The following is a 20,258-nucleotide window of genomic DNA, read 5'->3' on the forward strand; positions in this document are numbered from 1 at the left end:
TACCGCGTTTTATTATCTCTTGCTTCGCTCTTACAGCTTATTCTGCGGCCGCTTTCATTTCCGCTCTTAATTCGATCTTCAGGCTGTTGTCAGATTCGTCTAGCTTATTCCTCTGCTTCTCGGGTTAGCAAATTTCTTTTGCCCACTTCCTCGGCGGGTTGAGGCTCTCAGTGTGGGAGTGGCTCTTGTCCGGTGCAGGTGTTTCATTTCCAGGTACTTGCTCTCCGTTTGCTTTGAAAACCTGAGGTATAGCAGAAGGGTCTGCGGTGGTGGTATGCATAGGTTAGGGTTCTTTTTGGCTCGGACATGTGGGTATGTTTTTAGGTCTGTTTTCTTGTATGGCTAACTCGAGGGGTTGTCGGATGCGCGGGAGTTCGGTTTGCTAGCCCTGTTGTGTATCAGGCCTCTGTTTCCTCGCTTATCGAGGTTTACTGTTATTGCTATTGGAGACCGCGCTGCTCAGGTCACCTGTTCGGATGTTTTCTTAAATCGGGGATTCCGCTGTCTCACAGGTTGTCCTCGGGGAGCCGGGTGACCTCGCCTTGACACTCTGTTCACTCGCTTTTTTTGGACACTTTTGGGTCTGGTATCTTGACGTTCCTTTCCCTCGGCTGTTAGATCGGGGCTTAGGGTCCTTAGTGATGTCTCTTGTCCACGTAAGAGGAGGAACAGATGTTCCCCTACCCGTTGCCGATGTACTGCTTCCGTTCCTTCTGAAGGGGCTGGGTAATGGGTGCTCCTTGGACGTGCTTTCTTGCTGGCGGAGTTTCTTCTCCCATTGGCGTCTCTTCAGAAGGTAGGGGTTCGGAATTGTTTGGGGCACTTCTTGCCGCCGGTGGTGCCCTTACCTAAGAAGGGCGCAGGTGGGGTCGCAAGGATGGTTGCAGCGCACATCCTCAGTATTTGGTCATACGTTCATACGATGGCCCACTTTGCCACAAACGCTGCATATTTTGTACTCCTTTTTATGCAGAAAACGGCGGTAGTCAACCCTGCGGTAGTAGACGTAGTGTGGGACCTTTTCTCCTTCGAACACTATGTAGAGCGAGTTTGTCCAACGCATACTTCGTGCTTGTGAAATGGTTGGGTTCTGCTTGGTGACCAAACTTCTGGTGACGTCCTCTTGGGTGTTTTATGGGAAGATATTTCGCGTGACACCATTTGCCGGTCTTCAGGTGGGGCTGCGTACGCCATACCCTTGTACGACCTTCCACCGATTGAGGGTTACTTAATTTTGCCGTAGACGGCCGCTCTGGCTAGTGATGGGGTGCTGATCACCAGGGTGTTTTGTTGACGGATAGCTCTCAAGACGTCCTCCACCTCTAGCTCCTTTCCTATTCCTCTGGTTTTAGCAATGCTGCCGTGGAGCGGCGCTCGTTGGTGTTTGACACATTCAGCCCCTTTCGGGAGCGGAGTACAATCTTAACGTTCTCCCTGGGTAAACAGGGTCTTTTGCTTTCTAATTCCTTAGCCTCGTCCACATATTGGCGGACGCTCATTCCTGCAGCACCAACTGATGTCTGCTGCGACATTTTTTTATAGGTTGGGCGTAGCTCCGCGAGAGCGAGTCTGCTCCTTCTAGAGTAGCTAAGGAGCCATACGGACTCGCTATCAAAGGATTAGGGATCAATAGTCTCGCCCTCGACTTCAACGGCCATTGGTTGTAGACCTCTTGTTTCTAGGATGGTTGCTTCGGAAGTTTTCAGCCCCCCTGTGCTTTCGTCTCACCCGACATGCTCGACCAGGCTGTTCGCTGGCCGCTGCCCTGCCGCCGTTAGTGTTACGGAAGTTTACTTTAAGGGGGTGGCTTTGGTGGCGATTACACGCTTGCAAGCGTACAGGGGCACTCGTAGTACAAACGGTGCGTTTCAGGTGTCCTTTACGCAAACTAAACGGCACGAAAAGTACTCCAACCGTAGGTATTTCCGCTAGGAAAGGTCTGGGAACATAGAGGAATATGGAGTTACGTCCACATTGCTCGGCCCTAAGCGGCCTATCCCCAACCCCAAAAGAATAAAAATAGGTCACATAACTTGGCTATAAATAGCTCAGTATGCCAACACTGGGTATTACACCCAAGCGTTTACATTATCGCAACCCTTAGCGGCCCCCGTGAGCGGCGGGAACTTTCCGCTCCTGCTCGCGCACCACCGGGTGGCGCAGCTAGTTCCGATCCTGTGGCCTGCGGGAGCGCGTCGCACTGTAGCGCTCCGGATTTTTCACTCAGAGTCTGCGCCTGCGTTTCTGCGCCACGCACCCCTCAATGCTCCTTGTTAAAATACATCCCGGATCGTATGTTTTGGCGTAATTTATTATATCTTATACACTTTGCCGCAACCATGACAAGTGTGTTGCTGCACCAGGCCCAAGCACCCGCACGCATACTCATAAGTCGACAGGTGTGATTGACCGGTCCAAGTAGGGTCAACACATCAGTGATATAACCAATGGTCATAAGTCAAAGTATACTGCACAACATTCATAGATACGACCCATGCCCAACTCTCTATTCGTTTTTCTCGGAAACGGCACTACAAAAGCGTGCAATGTTGAATTTGTTAATGGAGAGCCATCGTATTTACATAACCATACGGCATTGAGAGTAACTGTAGGTGCTTCTAGTGGGGGTTGATCGACAGCCGATCTTGTTTATTACTCGCACTTAGCCTGTTTTTACGCAACACGAAAAAATTGGCTAGGGGCCTCATGGGTTCGGATACTTGCTCGCCACAGAAAGTGAGTGACTGCCTTGGCTGTTATTCTTCTGAACGACAGGGATATATTGTTGCTGTTTGAATTGGTGGTGCAACGCTGGCGAAAGAGCAGAGCTGGCGGCACCATTTCCTTCATCGGAAACCCGGCTGTTGCACCCCATATGGATTTCCAACATGCCGATAATAGTTCTTCATGACATGCGGGCCCAGGTAGTTTTGGCCGCAGCCTTTCACATCTCTCCCAAAGTTGACCGTTTTGGCACGCACTGGAACCCGCGGCACAGGCCTCGCTAACTCGGCATTTGTACTCCGCCCTTGAGGTGCGAACGGACCATAACTGGGGAGGAAAACAGCACGTCAGAGTTCACGCCCCAAACGGTGGTAACGAATGAATGAAACCACGTTTATTGCCCATTATAATGTACCGAGGGCACTGCGGTGGAAAAGACTACGGTGTTATAGAAGACGGAAAGAGTTGGGCTGCCTCCGTTTTTTTACGAACGCATTGGAGGCAGCTAAGTGGGGGCCGCTTGAATCTTGTTGCAGTCGCGGAGCCGATCACCAAAAGGTGGCGCCGCCGGGTCATGAAGAAACAGGAGTGCTCGCTAGAGCTCAGTGGCTCGATCCGGAGGCTTGGGATCCGGACAGGTCCATCTCCGGAGAGAAGAAGGCCAGGGTCCCCGTTTTATGGTGGCCAGGGCACGAAGTCTAGCTGGAATGTAGAGGGGGCACTCCCAACCATACCTCGGCAAAGTTGGCGCGGCTCACTCAAACTCACTCACAATTTTTTTTAAGTGCGATGCACTTTATAAGCGACCCCAAACCATCCATCGCCGGCGGCGGCGGCGTCCGCAGCCCTGCTCTCCCTAGCAACGGCGCAGAGCGGAGAGGAGCGTCGGTAGCAACGGCGCAGTGACGTCACTCACCACGTGACGCCACGCCCTCACCGCTCCCTCGTGGCGCGGCGGTGTGCGCCACGTGCATCCCTCTCCTCACCCGCGCCGTGACGTCACGCACCACCTCCTCTCCCGGCAGCTGCCGTGCGCCGCTGCGCGCGTCCCCCTCCCCCTTCGCTCGCTCCTCCTCTCTCCTCGCTGGCTGCAGCTGCGCGCGCACCCCTCTCTCTCGCGCGCCCGCCTGCTCTCTCAGCCACCTGGCTCGGTGCGCTCAGCGCGGCGTACCCCCTTTATATGCAGCGATAAACCGCCAGACCTCCGTGGGTCGGCTCGCGTGCGCTCTCTCGCTACAGTCTCCTGCTCGCTCTGCTCCAGTTTAGACCGTTCGCTGGCTGGGCGCCTCTCAAGGCGATGTCAGAATTACGACGCCGTGTACTCTCGGCGCAAGAAATGCATTCGCACTTCCTCACGATTCCCTTCGGGGAGGTGGGGGCAATTTTTTCGAATCACCACTCACTCAAACTCAGACTCAATGCTGAGCAGCACATCTGCGCTCACTCAAACTCAAACTCACATTGAGCGCAAAACTCAGAACTCACTCGGACTCAAAACTCAAAATGTACTCACAACTCAAAATGTACTCAAACTCAAAATGTAATCAAAACTCAAAATGTACTCAAACTCAAAATGTACTCAAACTCAATATGGACTCAAAACTCAAAATGTACTCAAAACTCAAAATGTACTCAAACTCAGTGTACTCAAACTCAAAATGGACTCAAAACTCAAAATGTTCTCAAACTCAAAATGCACTCAAAACTCATATTGGGCTCAAAACTCAAAATGTACTCAAACTCAAAATGGTCTCAAAACTCAAAATGTACTCAAAACTCAAAATGAACTCAGAACTCCAAATCGGCTGAGAACTCAAAATGAATTCAGAACTCAAATGGCCTCACAGAGATTGAGAAAGTGAGAGAGTGAGAGTGTGAGAGTGTGAGTGAGAGTGAGAGTGAGAGTGTGAGTGTGAGTGAGAGTAGAGTGTGAGTGTGAGTGTGAGTGAGAGTGAGAGTGAGTGTGAGTGTGAGTGAGAGTGAGAGTATGAGTGTGCCTGTGAGTGAGAGTGAAAGTGAGAGTGTGAGTGAGAGTAAGAGTAAGAGTGAGAGTGTGTGTGAGTGAGAGAGTGAGTGTGAGGGTGAGAGTGAGAGCGTGAGTGAGAGCGTGAGTGACAGTAAGAGTGAGTGAGAGTGAGAATGAGAGTGAGTGTGAGTTAGTGAGTGTGAGTGAGAGTGAGAGTGAGAGTGAGAATGTGAGTGTGAGTGAGAGTGAGAGTGTGAGTGTGAGTGAGAGTGTGAGTGTGAGTGAGAGTGAGAGTGAGAGTGAGAGTGAGCGTGTGAGTGTGAGTGTGAGTGTGTACCTTCTGCTATATACCTTTTGCTATATCCTCATAATTATAACCAGAAAGCATTTTTATGTTTGTCCCACGTGATCCCCCTCGATGAGACCTTTAATTTGATACCCCACACACCCTAGCAGGGTCATATGGAATTGATACCAGTCAAAATAACCTTGACTCTCATGACTGTAACCAGGACGCATTATTTAGGTGCCCGACGTGATTCCCCTCACTGGAACCTTCAATTTGACACCCGACATGCCTCAGCGGACTCACCTTGAATTTAACCCAATCTATGACTCATAATGACTATCTCATGATTCAAACTACGAAGCCTTTTTTTATTTGTACCACGTGATTGCCCTCGTAAAGACCGTAAATTTGATACCCTACACGACCTACCGGGGTCACTTGGAATTTTACCCCAATATAAGACTCGTCATGACAATCTAATGGTTATAACCAGGAAGCATTTTTGTATTTCTCCCACGTGATTCCACTCATCAAGACCATTAATTTGATACCCATCACATCCTAGCGGAATCACATTTAAATGAAACCAATCAATGACTAACCATGGCTATCTCATGATATAGCCCTACCACATTTTTGTCCCACGTGATTTCCCTTATCGAAACCTTAAATTTGATGCCCCAGACGCCCAGTGGCATCATTGTGAATTTTAACCTAATTTAGGACCCATTTTGACTATGTCATGATAATAATCAGGAAGCACGTGATTACCCTCATCGAGACCTTTAATTTGATACGCCACACGCCCTAGCGTCATGAACTTGAATTTTAACCGAATCTATGACTTACCATGACTACGTCATGATGTATCCAAAACTCATTTTCGTCTCGAATGATTCCCCACATCGACACCTTGAATTTGATTCCCCACATGCCCTCGCAGCGTCATTTTGAATTTTTACCCAATCTATGACTCATTATGACTGCCTGATGACTACAATCAGGAAGCATTTTTTATTTATCCCGCTTGATTCCGTTAATCCGGACCTTTCATTTGATACCTTACACGCCTTAGCCTCATCAGTTTCACTTTTCACCCAATCTAATTAGAACATTATTCTGTCTTAAGGGGCGCTGCCCAGTTAATTCAGCTAATTTATTTGGAACAGCAGAAAGGACAGCCCCCGCCCCCATTTCCCCCCGGCTCTCACCTCTTCCTTTGTGACCCCTAGTATATCAAGCCGTTAACAGTAGCAGGCGAACAACCAGCACGCCAGCGCCGCCGTGTGCTTTCCCACCACCCTTTCCAATGCTCTTAGTGGATCCGTCAGGAGGAAAAGTTAAGACAACCCTTTTTTATGACCTCACCAGTCAATTATCACTCACGCGCTCAGCCGCGAAAATTAGGTATACAGTAAGTGCTTATGTCCATGAAAATTCAACAACAAACTAAAAAAAATCAGACACCCCTCCCTCCCATAGATCATGCAGATCGCGATTGGTGCCGTACCCGCAGGTAACCTGAATTCCGAGCCCACAGTGACACATGAAACTTAACAGCCAACCAGGGCTGCCTGCTAGGCTACTCCTATGTACTCGAACTCAAAATGGATTCAAAACTCCTATGTACTCAAACTCAATATGTAATCAAACTCAAAATGTACTCAAACTCAAAATGTACTCAGAACTCAAAATGGACTCAGAACTCAAAATGGACTCGAACTTGATTGATTGTGGGGTTTAACGCGCCGACGCAACGCAGGCGATGAGGCGCGCCGTAGTGGAGGGCTCCGGATTAATTTTGACCACCTGGGGATCTTTATCGTGCGCCGAAATCTCGTACACACGGGCGTTTTTTCTTTTCGCCTCCATCAGAAAAGCGGCCGCCGTGGCCGGGAATAGAACCCGCGACCTCGTGCTCAGCAGCGCAACGCCTTAGCCACTGAGCCACCGCGGCGGGTAATGGACTCAAACTCAAAATGTACTCAGAAATCAAAATGGACTCAAACTCAAATTGTACTCAGAACTCAAAATGCACTCAGAACTCAAAATGGACTCAAACTCAAAGTGCACTCAGAACTCAAAATGAACTCAAACTCAAAATGTACTCAGAACGCAAAATGGACTCAAACTCAAAATGGACTGAGAACTCAAAATGGAGTCAAACTCAAAATGTACTCAGAACTCAAAATGGACTCAGAATTCACTAGGTCTCAGGCGTACTCAAACTCAATCGGACTCAAACTCAGTCGGGATCACTCGGCTCAAACTCACTCAAGCTCAAACTCACCATGCCACACTAACCTCGCGCTCACTCAAGCTCAAACTCACGCGTGAGTTTGAGTCCAAATGAGTCTGAGTGAGTGGACTCATGAGTGAGTTCGCCGACCTCTGCTCCCAACACAGGTGGTCGAGATCAGCGCGGCAGTTGCACAGGGAGCAGGTGCCAGTTACAGGCGGTGGTGTGTCACCTTTGTGGAAACGGTTCAGCAAAAAAAGGAGTAAGGAGTCTGAATTCTTCGAAGCAGGACAGACTCTCGCCGTGTGAATATCTTCGATGGGAGTGGTAGTATCAAGAGTGTATTGCAACTGCTGTGAGGGAGGCCGCACGTTGTTGTTTTGTCAAATACTTGTCTGCCATCAGATCTGCTAGCTCGCGTGGTGTAGCTAGAAGAGGAAAAGGAGTGGAGGCTCTGGCTAGCGCGGTGTAAAGGTGAGTGCGCACTAATCTATGACCACTCTCGTTTCCGGGGATACCACAATGCGCGGGGACCCAGAAGATGGTAACATCGTGACCACGTTCACGGAGTAGGCAGGCCTGGTGTCGGATCTTCTGCATCACATGATATGTGTAAAGAACATTAGCGCACGATCGATGGGCAGCCTGAGAATCAGTGTACACACGATGGTGGACGGGGTCAGTGTTAGATGAAGTTTCGAGGGCCTACTCCAAATAATCTAGAACGGCCATTAACTCTGCGCGGGGGCTGTACATCACCTCTGTAGATACATGATGGCGTCGGTTCTGGCACCCAGTTGTCTGGTCGTACCACGCAGTGGCATAGCAAGTGTTGCTGGTACTATCTACCGGAAGTGCAGCGTTCGTGGATACGATGCGTTCAGTCAAGGGGGGGGGGGGGAGCTCGTAGCCTTAGCATGCCTCTTAGCATAGGCAAGGCGCCGCACTCCCTGAGTGGGGTCCATATTACATGGAAGTGGCTTGCCATTGGTGAGTGGAGTGACTTTCCACGGCGGTGTTTTGTTGTGCAGAGTGGGCAATGTGTGGATGGCATGCCCGAGCAGCATGAGCGTGTACCGCCCGGCATTTGTCGCTCGAAGCCTTGTCTCCTGTGTGCATGTCGACGAGCTCAGAAAGGTTGTTGAGCTTGCTACAGCCCTTGAGTGCATCGAGGCGTGTGTACCTTGGAAGGCCAGTAACAATGCGTTTGGCCTCGTTAAGTAGCCGATCGAGCGCGAGCATTTGCGTGCGGTTGACCGGATGATACGGCAGTCCATACATGATACGGGAAACAAGAAAGGCTTGAGCAAGCTGTCGCGTTTCACGTTCGTTTACTCCACGAGTGCCGTTATAGATTCTGCGTAAAGCGTGCAGGATTTGTTTGCTGGTCCTCGTAACCCGCTGGAACCAAGTGCTCGCTGTGCAGTTCTCGTCAAGGTGCATACCGAGTATTCAGATAGTAGATTTCCGAGTAATGGGTCGATCACCTATGTAAAGTTTAAAAGACCGTTTTTCTTCCTGCTTGAGAGGGGTGTGTCGGCCACCATGATTGACGATGAACTCGGTTTTGTCTGGGGCGGTGTGTAAACCTGTTTCCGTCGCGTAGTCATGATTAATGTTAAGGGCTCTTTTTAAGACGTCCTCCTGCTCACTGATGGATCCTTGATGCGTCCACACAGTGCCATCATCAGCATACACCGCGTATTTCAGGCCCTGTACATCCGCAAGGCGTCTTGTCAGCTGATGCATAGCTATATTAAACAGGGTCGGTGATATCACCGAGCCTTGCGGAACGCCTACCTGGTTGACGCGTACAGCACTGGCGTCTTGGTCAATTTCGACTTGGTAGCTTCGCCCTTCTAGAAAGCCCCCTATGAAGTTGTACATTTTCCCTCTGATGCCAAGGGCACGTGCTGTGGTCATGATGGTACTGTGTGCAACGCCATCAAATGCCTTGCGTATGTCAGCTCCAACAACAGCTCGTGGGTGCACTGAATTAGAGTCGAGAAGATCCTCTTTTAGGCGGAGGAGCACATCCTGTGTTGATAGCCCAGGGCGGAATACGTACGTTGTAGGAGCCAAAAGGTCGCGATCTTCAAGGTACCACAAAAAGGGCTTGTTGACCATGCTCTCCATTACTTTAAAAACACATGATGTTAAAGAGATCGGACGGAGGTTTGATAAGGTATATGGTGGCTTAACAGGCTTCGTAATGCGTTTGACCACAGAAAACTTCCATGCGGATGGCAGTACCCCTGTTTCCGAAACACGGTTGAACTTGACGAGAAGAGCGTGCTTGTACTCGTAGGGCATATTGCGTAGGTGAGCAACGCATATTCCATCGGCTCCTGGAGTAAGACGTGCATGCTGCAAGGCATGCTCCTGCTCGAGCATGGTGAAGGAACTATTAAATGGCTCGCTGTCTTCAGAACTTGCATCCTTCTAGTACGTGGTTTCTGTAGGGCGAGACGTCTGAAGGAAAAACACTGAGCGGCCTGTCCGGCGAGCTCCTGAGCGCTAATGCCTTCCCGGAAGGCCACACAAGCCGCGCCGTTGTAGGTCTTGCGCTGACCGAGGAGAGAGCGCAGTATGGCCCATTCCTTGGACGTGTGAGTTTTCCCATTGATAGATTCACAAATTACCATCCAGCGGTCTGACGCGTTGGAGTCGTGTACTCTTCAATGAAACGCTGTATTTTGCGCAACCGTGCTTTGTTGCGCGCAGCGTGGCCGGACCGCCGGTATTGAGCGAGAATCCGGAGCCTTCTATTCCATAAGGTGAGCAGATGTCTATCAGGTTCTGGATGGTCAGGCAAAACCCGTAGGTTCTTGGTGGCTTTCCGCTTTGCTGCGCATAGCTGTGATACCAGATGGTCAATGTTATTAGCCGGAGGATGCTTCTGTAATAAGTCGCGGTATTTGTCCCAGTGTGTTATATGGCTTAGTCGTGTAGTGGCGTCTGACCTAACCTTTGTATTGGTGGGACTTGTACGAAAAGGTATGAGTATCGGAAAGTGGCCGCTTCCCATGCAAACGTCGAGCACCTCCCACTAAAACAGCTGTGGGCGGGTGCTCCAGGTGAGATCTGGTGACGTGTCTGTTTGGTAAACTCTCTGTCCCAGTCTAGTGTGTGTTTGGGGCGTATTGAAAAGTGTCAGCCCGTACTTCGAGGCATCTTGCATGATGTGCCTGCCGCACGGACTGCAGTTGTATCCCCAGGCGACGTGCTGGTAGTTGAAGCCCCCGCACAGCAATATGGTGTCCTATGGATACAGCTTCTTGAAGTGGGTGATAAAACTGAGATCAACGGGCACCTTGTTGCCTCTTTTTCTTGTGTTTTCGGGAACAACGTACACGCAGAAGACAAGGATTGTACGCTGTGATGAGACTTCTAACCGGCAACCGACAATGCTAAAAGTACTGCTGCATCACGGTTGCGTATCTAATTACACGTGTGTAGTTCCCTGTCGCACGCACAGTGCCGTCTTTGTGGGTGCAGCTAGGTCTTCTGACGGGGTGTAGCCGTCATAGCCCCTTATTTTCAGCACAGGGCCGTTGATTTCTTGAACGGCAATGACCAGTGGACTGTTGTCTCGCTTGCTGATGAAGCGGGTAGTCATGTCAGCCCTTTTTCTACGAAGCGAGCGGCAATTACACTGCAAGACAGTTGTCCATTGCGATGATTTTGAAAAGCTAGCATTGGTGGGGCGTTGTTGCGTAAGGAGCAATAGAGTTTGATGGTGCCCAAGGCGTACGCATCACATGTGCTCCTACGGTTGTCGGGGTAGTTGTGCCAAAAGGGAGCATGCCGGAAAGTGTGATACGCTCCATGATGATGTGGACGCATTTCTCTATGGCCCGGGTTATGAGCTGATCAACCTTTGCATGGAATAATTTCTCTATTACCGCCATACGGTTTTCAAGACGCCGTTCGAGATCCTGGAGTGTCGTAGTAAAAGGGCGGATGTGGGTGGTCACCGGGAAGCCGGATCGCTGTTGAATGAGCTGAGTTCCTTCCAGAAAGCTTCGCCCCTCCACCAGGGGCAGGTTGCGGCGCGGAGGGAGCTAGTGTTGAGCATGATGCACACGGTGCTGCGTTGCTAGAACCGATTGTTAGGCGCGCGTTTGCCTGTCTAGCTACATCCGCGAAGGCGATTCTCTCGCTGTCCTCAGAATGTGCAGCTGGGGGGTACCGTTGGCCCGGTGTAGAAACTCTGGCGTGTTGCCTTCATCATGGGTCTGGAAAGACCTTGTTCTGCCTCGGGATTGTGGCGCTGGCGCACCAGCGTCTGCTTTTTCCTGCGTTGCCTTTGCACAGCCGGCTTGCTTTTTTGTTCGATTTTCTGGTTTAGTTGTGTTCTTTTTGGGCAGTTTGTGGCTGTGGCCAAGTGTGAACCACCACAGCTGCGGCACTTCGGTTCTGTGCCCGGACTTTGTGTGCCCACTTCGTGTTGCCGCACACAGCATTGAGGGCATCGTGCTGCCAAAGTATTGGGGCACTGCTCCTTGTAATGGCCAATTTTGTGGCATATATCACAGACAGCCATTCGCGCACGGTACGTAAAAACACGAATGATAAATGACCCCAGGCCGACCTTATTGGTAAGCTCTTACCTTCAAATATGATTATGACAGTGCTCTTGTCACCAAGTGGTCGTGCCTGCAGGATTTTGCACTTCCGACAGTGCAGTGAGTTCATTAGTTCCTCAGAAGTCACGTCCCCAGCGTTTCTAATAACGCCTCTGATTTGGTTGCGACCAATGGCCTCGTACACTTGAAAGGGAACGTCTTTTCCGTTGATTGACAGAGACGCTATCGCGAGAAGGGCGTCGCGCAGCTCGGGATCGGCCGCGTCGACAGCGAGCTGGTTGCTATGGTTTAAATAGTGAACCATGAACTTCGGCAGTGGGTCTTCCCCAGAGAGATTGAGGTGAGCCCAAATTTGGTGCGTTATGATTCTGTCTAATCGTATGAACTGCTCATCAATGATGCGGCACGGCTACTTAGGCCGCAGGATGACGGTGTGTTGATATTTGCGTGGAGCACCTGGGCTCGGAGTCGTCGCGACCATCGCACGGTTCTGCTTACGTCGATAGCTTACTGGTATCCAACCGTCCTCCTCGTCCTGGCGGTGAACGGAACCAGGGGTCATGTGAGGTGTGCTTCTCGCATAAGGTAATCCCTGTGCATGTATGAGAACTGTCGCACGGGTGTTGACAAGAGCGAGCCTCGCGCGCTTTTGTCTCCGTTCGGGGCGGTAGAAATAATGCTGACTTGATGGGAAGCATTGTCAGGCTTGCCTTCAATGCCATTCTGTTGCTCAAGCTCCCGGAGTGGGGTGAATGGGTTGGTGTCCGGCTGCAGCAGCACCATTGAAAGCATGGCAGCGGTAGTAGGGTTCTTCGTTGAAGTCAGCGGCGGGAACAAGGCATTCAGGTTGTCTTAGACTGCAGGTTGATATCCTTGGGGCAGTGGCACATCCTTTGGGAGCACCGAGTGCTCCGGCGGAGCCATCAATGACGTGAGCAATATTAGCAGCGATGGCCGCCGGCAGCTAGCCAGGCGGCAGTGCCGCCGACGAGTTCAAAAAACAGCGTCCCGGATAACAGCCGTTGCAAGCAGGAGATGACGTGCAAACCAGCAGCGAGGGCAGCAACAGCAGCGGCGGTGGCTTGAGAGCTTAGCACCGGCGAAGTAGTAAATATCGACAGAACGCGGCAGACGCCGCCGCTGCTGGCGAGCCAGGACGTTCCCTGGAAGCGTTAGGCTTAGCGTCCGGCGAAAACGTGGTCCCACAGGAATCGGGTCGAGTCTTGAACGTGGCTGATCGGGGCTCACCTTGGATGGTATCAGGTGAAAGCGAACGTCTAGAAAAAGGTCGTGGAGCAGGATTTGGGTGGCTGGCACTCTGCGGTAGGCTCATAGAGCTTCGGAAGCAGGAGCGTAGCGAAACCGAGTCCGCCCAGGTCGGCATCTTGGTAGCGTCCCCCCGAATGGTGGGAAGACAGCTCTCGAAGGTAGAGTTGGCCGACGACAGGCGCTCATTAGGCGGACGCTCACGTGCGCTCGGGCTGAGTTTCCTCGTGACGCTCAACGGCGGAACTAAAAGCTTAAACAGCTCTTCTGTTAAAATCCTTTGCGTTTATTTCATTGTTTCGTTGCCGACACCTTAAATATCCTCCGTGTGTCTGCATTCTTTAGTGGGCCTCCAATAAAGCTCAAATATAGGTTTAGGGTGAAGACTGCGTGTGAAATTTAAAGTTAAAAAATTCACTTTGCTGTGATAGGTTTCTGAACCATTTAGGATGTATGCTATAAAAAACTTTCATATGTAAGGAGGCAGCGTGCGAAACATAACTCCAGGTGTTTGAAACGTCATGGTTTTGGTTGTGGTCAGATAGTTTCCTGCCGGGCTCCCATAATATGCGGTCTTATATAACGCGTCAGTCGTGTGAGCACAGGTTTAGTGGAGTCACGCAGAAATGGGGTGAAATATCCGAGGAGCACCCTAAGGACGAATGGCGTTCATTGAGGACTTTGTAGTTGAAGAGCAAATACGTTAGCGGTCATCTTAGAACCAAAAAAATTATAACGTCCAATAAACGCCGCATGGAAGGTCACAAAAGTTTTTATAAGACTATATTAGTTCTATTTTGTCTATAAAACAGGTACAGCATGTGGAACAGGACATCCGCGATTAAGTCTCAAGGTCGACGGCGCGACAGGGTAACTTCAGTGTAGGGAGGTCATTTTGGAACGCACGGTTGCATCTTGTAATATTCGCTTGTTCGTAGCCTTGAGGTGAGCTAAGAAAGGCGAACTCGCTGCGACGGTTTTAGTCGCAGCGGCACAGGAAAGACAAAGGCCATTTACGTTTGTGAAGCTTACGAAATGCGGCATGAAAACGTGCAGCTTCTGCGCGTTTGTCAGTTTGAGCGGGTAACGACGAGATCATTGTTTAAAATTTCTTTTTGTCTATCTTCGTGGCAGTAGCGAAGATTTTTGTTTTTATTACAAGATCGAAAAGGGTGGCGAGAAGACCTTTATTCGGTGAGAAGTAGCCGGTTTTTGAAAAGGGTACAAACAGCTTTTGAGGTAATCAAGGGTGCAAACCAAAGTCTTCGGCCTCCGATGCAGTAGCTCAACTAGCTAACGGGTGGTAAGGGCTGCTTTCAAAGTCTTGATAGTGTGATATATATATTGTTTGAGTTCTTGCCCCACAGAATATCCTTAAACAACCCCACAGAATATCCTTAAAACAAGAATATCTGACGAACATGTTCGACCGTCTATATTTGTGGATACACGTGCGCATCAGAGCTTGATCCTTCGGTGCTGGAAAACCTGTGCCTCACGGCAAAGGTGCTTGTTCTAAGGCGTAGGATGAGGACACGTTTTCAGTGTTTTTTAAAGTCGCGAGGACCACAATGTGAAAATTCGCGTGCGTGTAGGCCAGTGGCGTCATTTTGTGCCAGAAGCCATTGTCCGGGCGTCCATGTGTTCTTGTCAGCTTTCTTTATTTTGCACGGAGGAATCTTTCTCAAGCGTATAGGCCGCAAAGCTAATGATATTTTGAGAGTCTGTAATAATGCTTCAGCTTCAATGGAACACTTCCTTTGGCGGATACCGAAGAGGATGGCTCCAGTTTCATTTCTTGAATTCCTGTTTGTAGGAGGGTCCTGTAGTTGCAAAGATTGGCAATGTAGTCCATTACGACAATGATTGCCTTCGTACTTCCGTATTATCCGGCGTGGGTGTATACTGAGTTTTCGGTCTTTGGGTACTCTCTTCCAGACAATGTTAAGTTGGCCTCCTTTTGTAGGTTTGGCTTCATGTTTTCCGGTAGGGGGATAGTTTTTGGGGAAATTTGCTTGATCGGTGACATGTATATCATGTTGTCTGATTACATTTTTAATAGAGTGACCTGTCCCGATTCTTGCCGCCATGCGCTAACATTGTACTGTAACGTGAAATCTCTCAACTTTTTCAAAGTGATATAAAGTGGCACTTTTAGGGCCTCTTCGGTGGCCTTAAAAACTGGGAAATTTATTTTGACCTTAGATGCTGTCAAGATAATGCTGTTTATTTGTTTTTTTTTTCTGTGGGTACTCTGTTGTACGGCAAGCTGCACAATATGCAGCTCACGATGAGTTTCTTCTTTAGTCTTATTGCTTCTTCTCTTCTTCCTGCTCTTCTCCTGGTCAGGCGATTAACAATGTGGGCCAAATAGTAAAGGTTGTCTGAACTTTGGTAATTGTAACATTGCTTAAGCCACTCCTCTATATGGCTATGACGAGGTGAAAGACCTGCTGCATGCAGAGCTAGGCTCCAAAATTTGATATAACGAGCTCGCTCTCTCTATATTACGTGACTGCTTCGTTGCATGCCAGTTTTAGGTAATATCTGAAGTTTGTCGCGTGTCGCCATTCATGCTTTGGCAGACAGCCGAATAAATTCAAGAAATAACATAAAAAATGTGTGCAATTATACGGTATATGCATTCCTTTTTTCTTATTTGGAAAACAATAAGTTCCTTTCTGCTCAAATCCTAGCCTATTTATGTCTTTTGAGAGCGTGGCTTTAATCGTGTGACCCCTTTTTTAGTCAGGTGAACAAATATTTGCGCGGGCGTAAGCTCCGGGGGGAGCGGCATTTTGGTGTCATAGGAGCAGTTTCGGGCACCATTGCCGATTGTGTCCACCGGAACATCTGACTTCTAATGGTGCGTTGAACGGACTTCATGGTATTGGTGCGGCGGCACTGCGGCTGCTGAAATCGCGCATACTTTGCTCTCCGCGATATTATCATTGACATTCTTTCCACTCCCAAATTGCCAGCTCTCGCGTGTGGCTGCGCCAATCGCAGTTTTCGTCTTTAAGCGGTGACGTATTTTTGCTATAGCTTGATGAACACGGCTGGTAGCGGACGGCTAGGAGCCACGGAGTTATCAAAAAAGGGCCATAATAACGCCGTCGCGTTAAATACACGCAGTGTTCAACGCCATCACAACGTACGCAGCAACCGTCTGACGGCGCCATTTCCACTAAAGCTTTGAAGGGAAAGTGTTGAAAGCTCTACGTGGAGCAGAAGACACTCTAACGGCCTCGCAGGAAAGCAACGATCTTGAGCCTTGTTTCGAATTTTTGACGCTCGGGAAGACAGTCTGCCTCGCATTTTACACATCGAAACGACGCCAGTGCAACCTTTACGTGCACTAACTTTCGAAAATTTAACTAGGTGTAAGGTTTGACTTTCTTGGAATTGCGAATTCCGGAAGGTGCTTCTTTATGACATTTTTTGACCGGGCCAGTGCATGAGATAAGAAACGTAGTTACTTTTCGGATGCTTCTTTCAGCCAATGCCGCCGTAGTGAAGCAGTGGGAAGCTAGTGAAAATAAATTGCCTTTGCCTTGTGCCAGATGTTATTTATCAGAGGTACGCAACACGGTAACAGTGCTTACGGTAACTTTCCAACTCAAAGTAGAATGCAAGAAAGTTGTACAGGATCTCCGACGATATACGTGTACGATGTGAGCGATCAAGCGTGTTTTATTCTTCGCTAGGTAGGCCGCCAAGTCTTCTGGTGATGTCGACTACAGCCTACAGCTTCGGCACGACTCTAAGTGACGGCACTTTCTGAGGTATCACTTTCCCTGCTGTGGCTACGCCGACTCCGCAAGAGCCCTAGGTCAAACAAGTGTGTGGACCAGACTTTTGATGTACGCCCATTTTTTGTGTGGCTGAATTTGTGATACTTATGGCCTGTGGAAAGAGTATAATGTGATGATACGCGTACGAAAGGGAAAGCTGTCGTGGACATTTTTTTGCGTAAAATATCTAAATGACACACGGTGAACGCGGCTGTCTCCATGCAGTCGCCAACCTAGTCACGTATCGCTTTCGGGTATAAAACGCTCCTAATTTAGGCACTGCCTCAAGCACAGAACAAGTGTGCATTCCCCAAGGGTGCATAACCAAAGGCTAAGTGACAAAACAACTACAACAGCAGGCCCACCAAGCACATATATTGCTGAAGAATACCAGGTGATAAAGGAGGATTTACTTGACAAGTGGTGATCAAATTGAACCAAATCCCGCCCAGTGCTGTACGAACGAGCAAAAAAAATTAGGAGACATTCTGTTCTGGAAAAGGAGATGACCAGTGAAACATTTCGGCCCACATTTATAAGTGACACCGAATTCAGCAAAACTGTATCAGCAATGATCAACCCTCCTTGACGTCGCGAGGGTTTTCTAAGCATTAATCATGACTACAAGCTTGTTTGCAGATATTTAATCTCATAGAAGCGACAATGTAGCAATTCAAATTACTGACAAAGTTTTACATACTGGTCGCCGTAAATCAGCAGTTCTGTTTTTCACCAACTTCACAGCGGTCATCGAAATAGCGCTAGTAGTTTACCGTAATACGACGAGGCTATTAACATCGCAAAATCCCGGAGGTTATGCAGCAAACCCGCGAGCCTGCCAAAGGAGAATACAGAGGCTCACGTCGAGTATAAGAATATAGGGACCATCCGTAGAAGACGGAAAGGCGCGTGCAGAAGGCCTGCGCGTTAGAAGACATACCAGAACCCAGACGCACACAAGTGTTCGTTCAGAGATATCTGTAGTAGCTAGACATGCATGAAGGGTTGCCTCCCCGTTTGAAGATAGACCCTAGAAAGCCTGCTGACAACGACATGGATCGGATTACACGGCCTCTGTGCTCAGTGAACTATTTTGCTGCTTTAAATTCTATTTCTCAGAGAATGAAGGTAAGTGATTTAAATGTCGCTGAATCCGCGTTTGAAAACAACTGCCGCACCGGGGTCCTTTCCTCCGACTAGCTTAAAAACAGCAAACCCATCACCGAACACACCATTTATGGATGAACACATCGGTATGAGAAGCGTTGAAGCTGCTCAGTCCTCAGCAAAGGATCTTCTCAAGGCTGTGATGGGGGAAGTTATGGTGTTTTATGTTATCTAAGCGCCAATGCAAAGAGATGGCTCCTGTGAACATTCAACTGCTTCCGGAAGACCAGCAGAGGTTAACTAGTACGGATGCGCGGTCCCATTGTGCCAGTTTTGAAGCCGGGCAAACACCCCACAAATGTTGCTTATTTTCAGCGTAATACGCTTATTAGTTCTTTGTAAGCCCATATAAAATGTGGTTCTGCTGTGTTTATACTGAGATCTGAGAGAAGCGAATATCCGCCGCAGATGTCGGGCTTTGGCCATGAGAAGAGCACCATTGGCGAAGTAATTACCCTTTCAACGTATGTAATTCAAGCCAAGAGCCCACTGTACGCTACAATCCACGTTTTCATCGACATCAAATCGGCATATCAATGCGTTCTCGATTAGGCTACCCGCATAGCGATGAGATCTGCAGGCATCGCAGGACGCATGTACGACTGGATGAGTAATTACCTTTTGGACAGGAGCATCTGTAGCAAATGGCAAGACATGCTTCCATAACATGACCCCCGGTGTCTCTCAGGGTGGCGCATTGAGCAATACAACCTTTCATATCTCGCTGTTCCTCCTTCAGAGCTGTTTGCCGTACCGACGTGTGCTTCGAGCGAAGTTTTCTGGTGCAATAAGCTCCATTAAGATATATATTGGGACATTTATCTTCTAATGCTCTGGGACGCCACTTCGAAATTCCTGCTTCGCAACAGCCCCCAGCCCTTGCTTCTTTTTCTCAGAGGGGCTTCAAAGTTGGTATAGACTCCAGCTCAAAATATTGAGAACATGTTTTTTGGTTTGAAGAGTAACTCCACAGTGGAAGCCATGCCATATAGCAGACGGCTTCCGCCTACGGCTTTGCAGGCAATGGAACAACTGAACACAATGCTTACTGGGCGTTGTGTCAAGGCAGGCTGTCCATCCTCTAGCTGCCCCCTGTGGCTCTGAGGTACAGCGCGATTTCCCTTTACAGTATCAGCATCAAGCCTCTTCTCCTTGCTCTCCTTCCCTGTTTCCTCCACTGCAAATTTTTACCGCTCTAACTGGATTCTGGTACGTGAGCCACAATTACAGTTGCCACAACTGGAGGCAAAACAGCACTGCAAACCTCTAATGATGCAAAGAAGAAAAGAAACCACTTACACGTTTTTTGTCTCAATAGTTGGACTGTCGTTATGTACCGCAATTCCATTGTCCATCTTCGACAAAAGGCGAGGCCGGTCCACTGAATTGTGTATTGAAGTTTGTAGCAAATGACAGATCACTGGGATATTAAAAACCTCAACACTTACGCGCACGACAAATTACCGAGTAGAAGCCCCTACGTTAACACGATTTTCTTAAGCGGAAAAGGGGACGGAGAGGACAGACGCTGAGCTGTAAAACAGCGATTCTAATAGAGCAAGTAGGATTGCCGCGGCGACCTTTCTTCGAGAGAATTGTGTAGCGTAAAGCGTCGAGTGAAGCGATTAAAGCGTCGTAAATTGATTTGCCGAATGGGAGTTTGCTCTTGGCTTGACTGTTCAGATTGTTTCGAGGGGGTTTTCGTAAATTTCTTTTTTCCGCTTTTCGGAGCTCGCTTTTTATAAACTGAGCACTTGTGGAACTAAAAGCAAAGTAAAGCGAAGGTATCCTCAATTTTTTGGCTTTTGTTAATATAACATAACCAACAATATTATTAATTATTTCTGTATACTTTTTTTGTTTTAAATTATTCAGCCACCGTTAGATAGAGTGTATTCAAATTACGGGAAGACGCCGATAGAACTATTGACTGTTTCTTCGAAATTTCGCTGTGTATTTGTGGTTGCATTATCAGCTTTTGCCATTCATGCATGCAGTATAAACTCTAAAACAAAAATCTAACCGGAAGCTAGCTAAAGATGCGCCAGTTACACGCGGTGACAAGAAAATTTCCGGCCGGGAAAATCCGCGTATCTTTACTTCTCAAGGAAGAAGTGCGGTCCGCCATTTGCAATCACTCCGGCGAGTAGAGTTGTAATTGCCCTTCCCAATCGCTTTTCAAGATAATCATGTGCTCAGGATAATCACGCGCCACGCACGTCAT

At 48.8% G+C, this 20,258-nt stretch overlaps 1 pseudogene; it reads right to left on the reverse strand.

Moving 5' to 3' along the window:
- Positions 1 to 3,229: 3,229 nt before the first annotated feature.
- Positions 3,230 to 10,837, reverse strand: LOC144166223 (uncharacterized; annotated as a pseudogene).
- Positions 10,838 to 20,258: the final 9,421 nt, after the last annotated feature.

Source organism: Haemaphysalis longicornis, unplaced genomic scaffold (genome assembly GCF_048455015.1).
Source record: "Haemaphysalis longicornis isolate Haplotype H1 unplaced genomic scaffold, Haemaphysalis longicornis Haplotype H1 scaffold_16, whole genome shotgun sequence".
Lineage (NCBI taxonomy): Eukaryota > Metazoa > Arthropoda > Arachnida > Ixodida > Ixodidae > Haemaphysalis > Haemaphysalis longicornis.